Source organism: Cherax quadricarinatus, chromosome 5, assembly GCF_038502225.1.
Source record: "Cherax quadricarinatus isolate ZL_2023a chromosome 5, ASM3850222v1, whole genome shotgun sequence".
NCBI classification, from domain to species: domain Eukaryota; kingdom Metazoa; phylum Arthropoda; class Malacostraca; order Decapoda; family Parastacidae; genus Cherax; species Cherax quadricarinatus.
This window is the reverse complement of record NC_091296.1, coordinates 42,744,117-42,761,347: the sequence shown is the minus strand read 5'-3', so window position 1 is coordinate 42,761,347 and position 17,231 is coordinate 42,744,117. Positions and strand designations below refer to the sequence as shown.

General features: G+C 34.1%; 1 long non-coding RNA gene across 1 annotated transcript in view; it reads right to left on the bottom strand.

Moving 5' to 3' along the window:
- Positions 1-288: 288 nt before the first annotated feature.
- LOC138855434 (uncharacterized) overlaps positions 289-17,231 on the bottom strand; it is an 18,152-nt gene continuing 1,209 nt past the window's right edge. Inside the window, exons 2-3 of the long non-coding RNA XR_011394668.1 lie at positions 8,247-8,346; positions 289-397 (exon numbers count right to left, since the gene is read on the bottom strand). This is a non-coding gene — a long non-coding RNA (uncharacterized lncRNA). The remainder of the gene's footprint in view (positions 398-8,246; positions 8,347-17,231) is intronic.

Below are 17,231 nucleotides of genomic sequence, written 5' to 3'. Positions count from 1 at the left end.
ACCTCAGTCTTCCTGTCCTCCTGGATGATGCTGTCGGTGGTACATCACTGGAGACCAACTACCTCAGTCTTCCTGTCCTCTTGGATGATGCTGTCGGTGGTACATCACTGGAGACCAACTACCTCAGTCTTCCTGTCCTCCTGGATGATGCTGTCGGTGGTACATCACTGGAGACCAACTACCTCAGTCTTCCTGTCCTCCTGGATGATGTTGTCGGTGGTACATCACTGGAGACCAACTACCTCAGTCTTCCTGTCCTCCTGGATGATGCTGTCGGTGGTACATCACTGGAGACCAACTACCTCAGTCTTCCTGTCCTCCTGGATGATGCTGTCGGTGGTACATCACTGGAGACCAACTACCTCAGTCTTCTTCAGTTGTCACTTCTTTTAAGGTTCTAAAATATTCGAAGTGAAAATAAAACATTAACTCAGATACATCTAGTGGTGTAACTAAAATAACGTATCTATATAATAGCTAGTTTTTCAAAAAGAGTTAAAGCTTTTTTAGCAGCGGATATTTTTGTGATATTTATGGCCATTGACACTCGAGTAAATGTTTCTGTTACATTTTTGTTGTGATGAATGGTTTTGAAAACCGACAAGTTGAAGAATTGAGACACTTGTGCAACATATGGGATTCTTTAATGAAGAAACGTTTCGTCACAAAGTGGCTTCATCAGTCTTATACAAAGCAGGAAGGAATAAGGAGAGGATGAGTTTGAGGTAATCAGTCCCTCAGCCTGGAGCCGATGTGTTCAGTCCATCAATCTTGTAGAAAGTACAGAACACAGCCGAGGCTTATGTACTGTAGTCAGGTTAGGTGAAGCAGGAGGCGGAGTCATGTAATATATATATATATATATATATATATATATATATATATATATATATATATATATATATATATATATATATATATATATATATATATATATATATATATATATATATATATATATATATATATATATATATATATATATATATATATATATATATATATATATATATATTAATATAAATAAATATATATATATATTTCTTTCAACAAACCGGCCGTATCCCACAGAGGCAGGGTGGCCCAAAAAGAAAAACAAAAGTTTCTCTTTTCAAATTTAGTAATATATACAGGAGAAGGGGTTACTAGCATGGCTTACGGAGGAAGAATTCTGTTCCACTTCCTCATGGAGACAAGAGGAAATAAACAAGAACAAGAACTAGAAAGAAAATAGCAGAAAACCCAGAGGGGTGTGTATATATATGCTTGTACATATATGTGTAGTGTGACCTAATTGTACGTAGAAGTAGCAAGACGTACCTGACATCTTGCATGTTCATGAGACAGAAAAAAGGACACCAGAAATCCTACCATCATGTAAAACAATTCAGGCTTTCGTTTTACACTCACTTGGCAGGACGGTAGTACCTCCCTGGGCGGTTGCCAACCTTCTACCTATAATATATATATATATATATATATATATATATATATATATATATATATATATATATATATATATATATATATATATATATATATATATATATAAACATATATATATATATATATATATATATATATATATATATATATATATATATATATATATATATATATATATATATATATATATATATATATATATATATATATATATATATATATATAATTTTATTATATTTTATTATTAACTCACTTGTCGTCTCCCACCAAGGCAGGGTGGCCCAAAAGAAAAACTTTCACCATTCACTCCATCATTGTCTTGTCAGAGGTGCACTTACACTACAGTTATAAAACTGGAACATTAACACCCCTCCTTCAGAGTGCAGACACTGTACTTCCCATCTCCAGGACTCAAGTTCGGCCTGTCGGTTTCCCTGAATCCCTTCATGTTACCTTTCTCACACTCCAACAGCACGTCAAGTACTAAAAACTATGTCTCCATTTGCTCCTATCAAACACGCTCACGCATGCTGGAAGCCCCTCGTACACAAAACCTCCTTTACCCCCTCCCTCCAAACTTTCCTAGGCCGACCCCTACCCCGGCTTCCCTGCACTACGGATTTATACACTCTCGAAGTCATTCTGTTTTGTTCCATTCTCTCTACATGTCCGAACCACCTCAACAACCCCTCCTCAGCTCTCTGGATAATAGTTTTGGTAGTCCTGCACCTCCTCCTAATTTCCAAACTACGAATTCTCTGCATTATATTCACACAACACATTGCCCTAAGACACGACATATCCGCTGCCTCCAGCTTTCTCCTTGCTGCAACATTCACCACCCATGCTTCGCACTCATATACGAGCGTTGGTATAACTGTACTCTTATACATTCCCCTCTTTGCTTCCTTGGACAAAGTTTTTTGTCTCCACTCACGTTTTTTTCCCTCGTCATTCTATGATTCACCTCATCATTCATAGACCCATCTACTGACATGTCCACTCCTAAATATCTGAATACATTCCCTTCCTCTATATTCTCTCCCTCCAATCTGACATCCAATCTTTCGTTACCTAATTTTTTTTTGTCATCCTCATCACCTTACTCTTTCCTATATTAACATTTATTTTTCTTTTTTTTACATACCCTACCAAACTCATCTGTAACTTCTCTTCAGAATCTCCCAAAAGCACAGAGTCATCAGCTAAGATCATCTGTGACAACTCCCACTTTGTGTTAGAAGTTTTATCTTTTAACCCCACACCTCTCGCCAACACCCTAGCATTCACTTCTCTTACAACCCCATCTATAAATATATTGAACAACTACGGTGACATCGCACATCCCTGTTTAAGGCCTATTTTTACTGGGAAATAGTCTCCCTCGCTCCTTACATACTGTAACCTGTGCCTCACTATCCTCGTAAAAATTTTTCACCGCTATCAATAACCTACCTCCAATTCCATACATTTGCAACATCTTCCACATTGCTTCCCTATCAACCCTGTCATACGCCTTTTCCAAATACATAAATGCCACAAAAACTTCTTTATCCTTGTCTAAATACTGTCCACCCTTATTTTTCACTGTAAACACTTGGTCCACACACCCTTCCTAAAACCTCCTTGTTCATCTGCCATCTTACTCTCCGTCTTACTCTTAATTCTTTCAATAATAACTCTACCATACACTTTACCAGATATACTCAACAGACTTATTCCCCTATAATTTTGCACTCTCTTTTGTTCCCTTTACCTTTATACAATGGAACTATGCACGCTCTCTGCCTAATTCCTAGATACCTTACCCACTTCCATACATTTATTAAATAAAAGCAACAACCACTCCAGAACTATATCCCCACCTGTTTTTAACATTTCTCTCTTTATCCCTTCAATCCCAGCTGCCTTACCCCGTTTCGTTCTACCCACTGCCTCACAAAGTTCCGCCACACTCACTCCTACAAGATGTTATTCCTCCTTGCCTATACACGACATCACAACTTTCCTATCTTCATCAACATTTAACAATTCCTCAAAATATTCCCTCCATCTTCCAAATACCTCTAACTCTCCGTTTAATAGCTCTCCTACTTTAAACTATCAAATCCATTCGTTTCCTGGGCTTCCTCAACTTCTTAATCTTACTCCAAAACTTTTTCGTGTTTTCAACAAAATTTGTTAATAACATCTCACCCACTCTTTCATTTGTTCTCATTTTGCAATGCTTCACCACTCTTTTAGCTTCTCTTTTCCTCTCCATATACTCTTCCCTTCTTGCATCACTTCTACTTTGTAAAAACCTCTCTCATACTAATCTCTTTACATCATCATTCCATCAATCGCTCTTCTTCCCTCCCACACCCACTTTCCCGTAACCACAAACTTCTGCTGGACACTCTAACACTTACCCATACACCTTCAACCCCATTGCCTATGCTCTCACTTGCCCATCTATCCTTCAATAGTTGTTTACATCTTACCCTAGCTGCCTCCTCCTCCTTTAGCTTATAAACCTTCACCTCTCTCTTACCTGCTGCCTCCATTTTCCTTGTATCCCATCTACCTTTACTCTCACTGTAGCTACAACTAAAAAGTGATCTGACATATTTGTTATCCCTCTATAAACATGTACATCTTGAAGTCTTGAAGTGTACCCAGAAGTCTTTTATCTTCCAATACGTAGTCCAACAAACTACTGTCATTACACCCTACATCATATCTTGTATACTTATTTATCCTCTTTTTCTTAAAATACGTATTACCCATAACCAACTTCCTTTCTATACACAGTTCAATCAAAGGGTCCCCATTATCATTTGCAATTGGCTCCCCAAACTTACCTACCACACCCTCTTTAAATGTTTCTCCTACTCTAACATTTAGGTCATCTACGCAATTACTCTCTCACTTGGTTCAAAAGTTCCTACACACTCGCTTAACATCTCCCAAAATCTCTCTCTTCTCTACACTCCTTTCTTCTCCAGGTTCATACACACTTATTATGACCCACTTTTTGCATCCGACCCTTATTTTAATCCACATAATCCTTGCATTCATATATTCATATTCCCTCTTCACTTTCTATAACTGATCCTTCAACTTTATTGCTACCCCTTCCTTAGCTCTAACTCTCTCAGATACTTCTGACTTAATCTCATTTATTTCTCCTCACTGAAACTCGCCTATCCCCTCCAGCTTTGTTTCGCTTAGGACCAGAACATCCAACTTGTTTTCATTCATAACATCAGAAATCATCTCTTTTCCGCACTACATCCACGCACATCCAGGCATATCAGTTTCATAAAGTTTTTCTTCTCATTTTTCGTATTTTGTACAGGAGAAGGAGTTACTAGCTCCCGGCATTTTAGTCGCCTCATACAACACGCATAGCTTATAGTGGAAAGATTCTTTTCCACTTTCCTATGGAGAATAGAGGAAATAAAGAAGAACAAGAATGATGAAGAAAAAAAAGAAAATCCTAGATGTGTGTGTATATATATATATATATATATATATATATATATATATATATATATATATATATATATATATATATATATATATATATATATATATATATATATATATATGTATAATATAACCTTATTATAACAAGAACAATTTATTTTAGCCTAACCCAACTAAATATATTTTAGATTTGTTTACAATAAATTAATACTAAGTAAACATAGTGAAATATATTTTTATCGTTAGGTTCAGAATGAGTTTGGCGAAATTATTGCATACACAAATTTTCGCTTGTCCTATATGGCAAGATGAGCGCTGCTATATAAGCCAAGATCGAAAGTTCTGCCTATTCGGCTCGACATATATATATATATATATATATATATATATATATATATATATATATATATATATATATATATATATATATATATATATATATATATATATAGAGCAAAACACCAACGTCAAAGACCTGGGAGTGATTATGTCGGAGGATCTCACCTTCAAGGACCATAACATTGTATCAATCGCATCTGCTAGAAAAATGACAGGATGGATAATGAGAACCTTCAAAACTAGGGAGGCCAAGCCCATGATGACACTCTTCAGGTCACTTGTTCTATCTAGGCTGGAATATTGCTGCACTCTAACAGCACCTTTCAAGGCAGGTGAAATTGCCGACCTAGAAAATGTACAGAGAACTTTCACGGCGCGCATAACGGAGATAAAACACCTCAATTACTGGGAGCGCTTGAGGTTTCTAAACCTGTATTCCCTGGAACGCAGGAGGGAGAGATACATGATTATATACACCTGGAAAATCCTAGAGGGACTAGTACCGAACTTGCACACGAAAATCACTCACTACGAAAGCAAAAGACTTGGCAGACGATGCACCATCCCCCCAATGAAAAGCAGGGGTGTCACTAGCACGTTAAGAGACCATACAATAAGTGTCAGGGGCCCGAGACTGTTCAACTGCCTCCCAGCACACATAAGGGGGATTACCAACAGACCCCTGGCAGTCTTCAAGCTGGCACTGGACAAGCACCTAAAGTCAGTTCCTGATCAGCCGGGCTGTGGCTCGTACGTTGGTTTGCGTGCAGCCAGCAGCAACAGCCTGGTTGATCAGGCGCTGATCCACCAGGAGGCCTGGTCACAGACCGGGCCGCGGGGGCGTTGACCCCCGAAACTCTGTCCAGGTAAACTCCAGGTATATATATATATATATATATATATATATATATATATATATATCTATATATATATGTGTGTGTGTGTGTGTGTGTGTGTGTGTGTGTGTGTGTGTGTGTGTGTGTGTGTATGTGTGTGTGTGTGTGTGTGTGTGTGTGTGTATGTGTGTGTGTGTGTACTCACCTAGTTGAGGTTGCAGGGGTCGAGTCCAAGCTCCTGGCCCCGCCTCTTCACTGGTCGCTAATAGGTCACTCTCCCTGTGTGTGTGTGTGTGTGTGTGTGTGTGTGTGTGTGTGTGTGTGTGTGTGTGTGTGTGTGTGTGTGTGTCGTGCCTAATAAATAAAACTGGTCAATTAGCAAGAACTCATTTAAAATTAAGTCCTCTCTAAAATTTTCTCTTATACGTTTAAAGATATATTTTTTTTCATTAATGTTAATGTAAAATTTATAATTTTGTACCAAAAGAATCTTAGAAAACTTACCTAAACTTATTATAACAAGTGCAATTTATTTTAGCCTAATCTAACTAAATATGTTTTAAATACGTTTAGAATAATTTAACACTAAACAAACACAATGAAATATAATTTTTTCGTTAGGTTCAGAATGATTTTTGCGAAATTGTTGCATGTACAAATTTTCACTTGTCCTATATGGCAAGATAAGCGTTGCTATTTATGCCAAGATCGCAAGTTTTACATATTCGGCACGACATATATATGCATGCGCATACCTGTGCAGTGTGCTCTAAATGTTAGTAGAAGTAGCAAGATATACCTGTTATGCAGCGTGTTTATGAGACAAAAAGACCACCAGCAATCCTGTAAAACAGTTACAGGTTTCATACTACTCACTTGGCAGGACGGTAGTACCTCCCTGGATGATTGCTGTCTACCATCCTACTACCTTGGATATATATATATATATATATATATATATATATATATATATATATATATATATATATATATATATATATATATATATATATATATATATATATATATATATATATATCCAAGGTATATATATATGTATATATATATATATATATATATATATATATATATATATATATATATATATATATATATATATATATATATATATATATATATATATATATATATATATATATATATATATATATATATATATATATATATATATATATATATATATATATATATATATATATATATATATATATATATATATATATATATATATATATATATATATATATATATATATATATATATATATATATATATATATATATATATATATATATATATATATATATATATATATATATATATATATATACGTATATATATATATATATATATATATGTCGTGCCGAATATGTAAAACTGGTGAATTAGCAAGAACTCATTTTAAATTAACACCTTTCTAAAATTTTCTCTTATACGTTTAAAGATATATTTTTTTCATTAATGTTAATATAAAAAAAAATAATTTTAGAAAACCTACCTAACCTTATTATAACAAGAACAATTTATTTTAGCCTAACCCAACTAAATATATTTTAGATTTGTTTACAATAAATTAATACTAAGTAAACATAGTGAAATATATTTTTATCGTTAGGTTGAGAATGAGTTTGGCGAAATTATTGCATACACAAATTTTCGCTTGTCCTATATGGCAAGATGAGCGCTGCTATATAAGCCAAGATCGAAAGTTTTGCCTATTCGGCTCGACATATATATATATATATATATATATATTTATTTTAGCATAATCCAACTAAATATATTTTAGATTTGTTTAAAATAATTTAATACTAAACAAACACATTTAAGTACATTTTTTTCGTTAGGTTCCGAATGATTTTGGCGAAATTACTGCATACACAAATTTTCGCTTGTCCTAAATGGCAAGATGAGTGTTGCTATTTAAGCCAAGATCGCAAGTTCTGCCTATTCGGCACGATATATATATATATATATATATATATATATATATATATATATATATATATATATATATATATATATATATATATATATATATATATATATATATATATATATATATATATATATATAATATCAATCAATGATCCAGAAAGCATCTATGAAGGAACATACATAACTGCAACTCACATGAAGGAAGGCCAAGACTGGAAGCCATACTCAGAGGCAAATCTAGTACGTGGTGTACTTTTTCCAGTCCAGGCGTCACTGAGGTAGTCGTAAAAGTGAACTGTAAGGAGACTGTAAGGAGACAAAAACTCTAAAAATTTATATATTCTAAAATATATTGATACTAACTCTTTGAAATATAATAATCGGTTTGTAAAACTATTGGTGAAATTACCAACGGTATGTTATGTAAAGGACGTATGAAAAACCAATGAAACATAATTGCGGATACATTTAGCTTTCCATAAACTTTGTTAATTCAATACAAGGAATATAGGGATACATGGGTTAAACAGAGAAACCTGGTGAGGTACACCAGGTCTAACATAACACTGCAGAAGGTCTGCTGGACTACGTTATCACTATATATCTTCTCTGTTCCTATGTTACTCCTTTTACCAAATAATTATAAATTTCTTTATTTTGAACTGGAAGTTGTTCAATGTTCAAATGACAAAACATTAATTGGAAATTTTGCTAGTTAATCTGCGTCACCATTCTAGACATAAATATTTGTTGTGCAGGTTGGTAATACAGTATCTTCACTTTTGAGACCAGTCTCACACGTCAAGGCATACACGTGCCTTGATTACACGCACGTAAAGTCATACACGTGCCTTGATTACACGCACGTAAAGGCATACACGTGCCTTGATTACACGCACGTAAAGTCATACACGTAAAGGCATACACTTTGCTCATTTTTCTTGCGATCCTAGTGGCCGGTTTTTTTAATAACTTCTATATAGTTAAATATATATATCCAAGTGAATATCTTGGAAGAGTATCAACTTAGCAACTCTCACAGGATGTACATAAGATAGGCAAGACTGAGCTGCGTTACATTATATTAATTTATTGCAGAGGTAGGTGATCTTGGTTGCCAATATGACGTTTTTCAGAGCATAGTTCTAGCTGCCCAGACAACTTTTGTTCCGAGTAGGGAAATTAGATCTAACAAAAATGATCCCAAATGGATGAACAATAGATTAAAACATCTCATTGGTCAAACTAGAGGCATATATAGGCGTATCAAAAGAGGGGATGGGCAGTTAAGAAATCAATACATTCAATTAAAGAGAGAAATAAAGAAAAGAATAAGAAAAGCAAAAAGGGATTATGAGGCTAAGGTCGCAAGGGATTCAAAGATTAACCCTAAAGGATTCTTTCAGGTATACAGAAGTAAGATTAGGGACAAGATTGGCCCACTTAAGAGTAACACTGACAGTGATAATGATATGTGTGAAATTCTCAATACCTACTTCCTCTCAGTTTTCACCCAGGAAAATACTAGCGGTATTCCTGAAATAATAGATTATGTAGAACAGGATGATAATAAACTATGTACGATTGCAGTAACTAGTGACATGGTCCTCAGACAAATAGATAAACTAAAACCCAACAAATCCCTAGGCCCTGATGAACTGTTTGCAAGGGTGTTAAAGGAATGTAAAGAGGAACTTAGCATACCTTTGGCTAATCTTTTTAACATATCACTACAAACTGGCATAGTGCCTGATAAGTGGAAAATGGTAAATGTAATTACAAGGCAGGTGACAGGTCCTTGGCTTCGAACTATAGACCAATAAGCCTTACCTCCATAGTGGGAAAATTTATGGAATCAATAATTGCCGAAGCAATTCGTAGCCATCTTGACAGGCACAGATTGATTAATGAATCTCATCCCGGTTTTACAAAGGGGCGTTTCTGTCTTACGAATTTACTAACTTTTTTCACTAAGGTGTTTGAGGAGGTAGATCATGATAATGAATATGATATTGTGTATATGGACTTCAGTAAGGCTTTCGATAGAGTTCCACACCAGAGGCTATTGAGGAAACTTAAGGCACACGCAATAGGAGGAGAAATTTTTTCCTGGGTAGAGGCATGGCTGACAAATAGACAACAGAGAGTTTGCATAAATGGGGAGAAATCAGAATGGGGCACGTCACAAGCGGTGTTCCTCAGGGGTCAGTGTTGGGCCCGTTGTTGTTCACAATTTACATAAACGACATAGATGAGGGAATAAATAGCGACATAAGCAAATTTGCTGATGACACCAAAATAGGACGTCCAATTCATTCTAATGAGGACACTAGAGAACTCCAGGATGATTTGAATAGACTGATGCAATGGTCGGAGAAGTGGCAGATGCAGTTTAATATTGACAAATGCAAAGTTCTAAATGTTGGACAGGTAAATAACCATGCAACATTTAAACTAAATAATGTAAATCTTAATACTACTGATTGCGAAAAGGATTTAGGAGTTCTGGTTAGCAGTAATTTAAAACCAAGACAACAGTGTATTAGTGTTCGCAATAAAGCTAACAGAATTCTTGTCTTCATATCTAAAGTATAAATAATAGAAGTCCTCAGGTTGTTCTTCAACTCTATATATCCTTGGTTAGGCCTCATTTAGACTATGCTGCTCAGTTCTGGTCACAGTATTACAGAATGGATATAAACGCTCTGGAAAACGTACAGAGGAGGATGACAAAGATGATCCCATGTATCAGAAATCTTCCCTATGAGGATAGACTGAGGGCCCTGAATCTGCACTCTCTCGAAAGGCGTAGAATTAGGGGAGATATGATCGAGGTGTATAAATGGAAAGCAGGAATAAATAAAGGGGATGTAAATAGCGTGCTGAAAAATTCCAGCCAAGACAGGACTCGCAGCAATGGTTTCAAGTTGGAAAAATTCAGATTCAGGAAGGATTTAGGAAAGCACTGGTTTGGTAATAGAGTTGTGGATGAGTGTAACAAACTCCCGAGTACAGTTATTCAGGCTAAAACGTTGTGTAGTTTTAAAAATAGGTTAGATAAATACATGAGTGGGTGTGGGTGAGTGTGAGTTGGACCTGACTAGCTTGTGCTGCTGGGTCTGGTGCAGTGCTCCATCCTTGAGTGGAGATGATCAGACTGGGTGGGTCATTGGGCTAATCCGGGGGGGGGGGTCATTGGTCTAATCCGGGAGGGGGGACATGGACCTGCTCCGCATGGGTCAGTAGGCCTGTTGCAGTGTTCCTTCTTTCTTATGTTCTTATGTTCTTATGTGCACCTGTAAGTATACACGTAGAGATGTACAGATACACATATACACATACATATGTATTCGATAAATGTATATATACATGAGTATATAAACATGTATATGTCGTGCCGAATAGGTAAAACTTGCGATTTTGGCATAAATAGCAACGGTCTTCTTGCCGAATAAGGCAAGCGAATATCTGTATGCAATAATTTCGCAAAAATCATTCTGAACGTAACGAAAAAAATATATTTCATTGTGTTTATTATTAAATTATTGTAAACTTATCTAAAATGTATTTAGATGGATTAGGCTAAATTACATTGCGCTTGTTATAATAAGGTTAGGTAAGTTTTCTAAGGTTCTTTTGGTACGAAATTATTAATTTTACATTAGCATAAATGAAAAAAATCTTTAAACTTATAAGATAAAATTTTAGAAAGGACTTAATTTTAAATGAGTTCTTACTAATTGACCAGTTTTACCTATTTGGCATGATATATATATATATATATATATATATATATATATATATATATATATATATATATATATATATATATATATATATATATATATATATATATATATATATATATATATATATATATGCAATAAGATCACAGTAAACAGGTGATTTCAGAATATGCAAAACAACCACTCTGAAAGAATAGAGAAATTCCAAGCGCTTTCGTGACTACTCACATTATCATAGTTCCTTGATAATGTGAGTAGTCACGAAAGCGCTTGGAATTTCTCTATTCTTTCAGAGTGGTTGTTTTGCATATATATATATATATATATATATATATATATATATATATATATATATATATATATATATATATATATATATATATATATATATATATATATATATATATATATATACATATATATATATATATATATATATATATATATATATATATATATATATATATATATATATATATATATATATATATCAGTATTGTTATTAGCTTAAAATCACTCGCTCGTGGATGCATTAACATGTGCTGCTGGTGAAAACTGGTATTCCAAACGGGTGGAGAATGAAATTAGTCCTGTAGCTTACCACAGCCATATATGTGCTGGCATCAGGGGTGACACGTCCAGTGGTACTGGGCGCCTGATATTTGAAGCATTAATGGCCAAGTGGACTAAGGCGTCTTGGCTTAATACAACTTTCTCGGGGTTTTGAAAATTAATTGTATGGTTAAAATCCCTAACATGACTAAACAGAGTATTATGCTCTTGTCCAGTTCTAATGTTATATTTATGTTCTAATCTTAGTTCAAAACTTCAATTTTATTTTTAAAATTATAGTTAGAAATTTTGTCAACAACTGGGCTCAATATATTTACTAGTTATCTGGATAATTTTTATGAAAATGAGCCTATTATTATTAGCTCTGTAGGTTTATTTTTCTATAAATTATTCAAGTTATTCAAATGCTTTCTCAATTCATCTACGAAATTATTGAAAAATATAAACAAAGATACACTTGCACTTGATATATATTAAATATTCAACAATAACCAAACTATTATAATGAAATCTGGGAAAAACTGTGATGAAAACTAATGGCAATTTTACAGATTTATCAGACTACCGTGAACTTATTATCACTAGACTACCGTGAACTTATTATCACTAGACTACCGTGAACTTATTATCACTAGACTACCGTGAACTTATTATCACTAGACTACCGTGAACTTATTATTACTAGACTACCGTGAACTTATTATTACTAGACTACCGTGAACTTATTATTACTAGACTACCGTGAACTTATTATCACTAGACTACCGTGAACTTATTATCACTAGACTACCGTGAACTTATTATCACTAGACTACCGTGAACTTATTATCACTAGACTACCGTGAACTTATTATCACTAGACTACCGTGAACTTATTATCACTAGACTACCGTGAACTTATTATCACTAGACTACCGTGAACTTATTATCACTAGACTACCGTGAACTTATTATCACTAGACTACCGTGAACTTATTATTACTAGACTACCGTGAACTTATTATTACTAGACTACCGTGAACTTATTATTACTAGACTACCGTGAACTTATTATCACTAGACTACCGTGAACTTATTATCACTAGACTACCGTGAACTTATTATCACTAGACTACCGTGAACTTATTATCACTAGACTACCGTGAACTTATTATTACTAGACTACCGTGAACTTATTATTACTAGACTACCGTGAACTTATTATTACTAGACTACCGTGAACTTATTATTACTAGACTACCGTGAACTTATTATTACTAGACTACCGTGAACTTATTATTACTAGACTACCGTGAACTTATTATTACTAGACTACCGTGAACTTATTATTACTAGACTACCGTGAACTTATTATTACTAGACTACCGTGAACTTATTATTACTAGACTACCGTGAACTTATTATCACTAGACTACCGTGAACTTATTATTACTAGACTACCGTGAACTTATTATCACTAGACTACCGTGAACTTATTATTACTAGACTACTAGACTACCGTGAACTTATTATTTCTAGACTACCGTGAACTTATTATTACTAGACTACCGTGAACTTATTATTACTAGATACCGTGAACTTATTATTACTAGACTACCGTGAACTTATTATTACTAGACTACCGTGAACTTATTATTACTAGACTACCGTGAACTTATTATTACTAGACTACCGTACTTATTTACTAGACTACCGTGAACTTATTATTACTAGACTACCGTGAACTTATTATTACTAGACTACCGTGAACTTATTATTACTAGACTACCGTGAACACTAGACTACCGTGAACTTATTATCACTAGACTACCGTGAACTTATTATTACTAGACTACCGTGAACTTATTATCACTAGACTACCGTGAACTTATTATCACTAGACTACCGTGAACTTATTACTTACTAGACTACCTTGAACTTATTATTACTAGACTACCGTGAACTTATTATTACTAGACTACCGTGAACTTATTATTACTAGACTACCGTGAACTTATTATTACTAGACTACCGTGAACTTATTATATAACTAGACTACCGTGAACTTATTATTACTAGACTACCGTGAACTTATTATTACTAGACTACCGTGAACTTATTATTACTAGACTACCGTGAACTTATTATTACTAGACTACCGTGAACTTATTATTACTAGACTACCGTGAACTTATTATTACTAGACTACCGTGAACTTATTATTACTAGACTACCGTGAACTTATTATTACTAGACTACCGTGAACTTATTATTACTAGACTACCGTGAACTTATTATTACTAGACTACCGTGAACTTATTATTACTAGACTACCGTGAACTTATTATTACTAGACTACCGTGAACTTATTATTACTAGACTACCGTGAACTTATTATTACTAGACTACCGTGAACTTATTATTACTAGACTACCGTGAACTTATTATTACTAGACTACCGTGAACTTATTATTATTACTAGACTACCGTGAACTTATTATCTTATTATTGCTAGACTACCGTGAACTTATTATTACTAGACTACCGTGAACTTATTATTACTAGACTACCGTGAACTTATTATCACTAGACTAGACTACCGTGAACTTATTATTACTAGACTACCGTGAACTTATTATTACTAGACTACCGTGAACTTATTATTACTAGACTACCGTGAACTTATTATTACTATACTACCGTGAACATATTATAACTAGACTACCGTGAACTTATTATGAACTTATTATTACTAGACTACCGTGAACTTATTATACCGTTAACTTATTATTACTAGACTACCGTGAACTTATTATTACTAGACTACCGTGAACTTATTATTACTAGACTACCGTGAACTTATTATTACTAGACTACCGTGAACTTATTATCACTAGACTACCGTGAACTTATTATTACTAGACTACCGTGAACTTATTATTACTAGACTACCGTGAACTTATTATTACTAGACTTACTAGACTATGAACTTATTATTACTAGACTACCGTGAACTTATTATTACTAGACTACCGTGAACTTATTATTACTAGACTACCGTGAACTTATTATTACTAGACTACCGTGAACTTATTATTACTAGACTACCGTGAACTTATTATTACTAGACTACCGTGAACTTATTATTACTAGACTACCGTGAACTTATTATTACTAGACTTACTTATTATCACTAGACTACCGTGAACTTATTATTACTAGACTACCGTGAACTTATTATTACTAGACTACCGTGAACTTATTATTACTAGACTACCGTGAACTTATTATCACTAGACTACCGTGAACTTATTATTACTAGACTACCGTGAACTTATTATTACTAGACTACCGTGAACTTATTATCACTAGACTACCGTGAACTTATTATCACTAGACTACCGTACTTACTTATTATCACTAGACTACCGTGAACTTATTATTACTAGACTACCGTGAACTTATTATTACTAGACTACCGTGAACTTATTATTACTAGACTACCGTGAACTTATTATCACTAGACTACCGTGAACTTATTATTACTAGACTACCGTGAACTTATTATTACTAGACTACCGTGAACTTATTATCACTAGACTACCGTGAACTTATTATTACTAGACTACCGTGAACTTATTATTACTAGACTACCGTGAACTTATTATCACTAGACTACCGTGAACTTATTATCACTAGACTACCGTGAACTTATTATTACTAGACTACCGTGAACTTATTATTACTAGACTACCGTGAACTTATTATCACTAGACTACCGTGAACTTATTATCACTAGACTACCGTGAACTTATTATTACTAGACTACCGTGAACTTATTATTACTAGACTACCGTGAACTTATTATCACTAGACTACCGTGAACTTATTATCACTAGACTACCGTGAACTTATTATCACTAGACTACCGTGAATTACTAGACTACCGTGAACTTATTATTACTAGACTACCGTGAACTTATTATCACTAGACTACCGTGAACTTATTATCACTAGACTACCGTGAACTTATTATTACTAGACTACCGTGAACTTATTATCACTAGACTACCGTGAACTTATTATCACTAGACTACCGTGAACTTATTATCACTAGACTACCGTGAACTTATTATTACTAGACTACCGTGAACCTATTATTACTAGACTACAGTGAACTTATTATCACTAGACTACCGTGAACTTATTATCACTAGACTACCGTGAACTTATTATTACTAGACTACCGTGAACTTATTATTCACTAGACTACCGTGAACTTATTATCACTAGACTACCGTGAACTTATTATTACTAGACTACCGTGAACTTATTATTCACTAGGCTACCGTGAACTTATTATCACTAGACTATCGTGAACTTATTATTACTAGACTACCGTGAACTCATTATCACTAGACTACCGTGAACTTATTTTTCACTAGACTACCGTGAACTTATTATCACTAGACTACCGTGATCTCATTATCACTAGACTACCGTGAACTCATTATCACTAGACTACCGTGAACTCATTATCACTAGACTACCGTGAATTTATTAATCAATAGACTACCGTGAACTCATTATCACTAGACTACCGTGAACTCATTAATCAAAGGACTACCGTGAACTCATTAATCACTGGTCTTCCGTGAACTCATTAATCACTAGACTACCGTGAACTTATTAATCACTAGACTACCGTGAACTCATTAATCACTAGACTACCGTGAACTCACTAATCAGTAGACTACCGTGAACTCATTAATCACTAGACTACCATGAGCTCATTAATCACTAGACTACCGTGAACTCATTATCACTAGACTACCGTGAACTCATTGATCACTAGACTACCGTGAACTCATTATCACTAGAC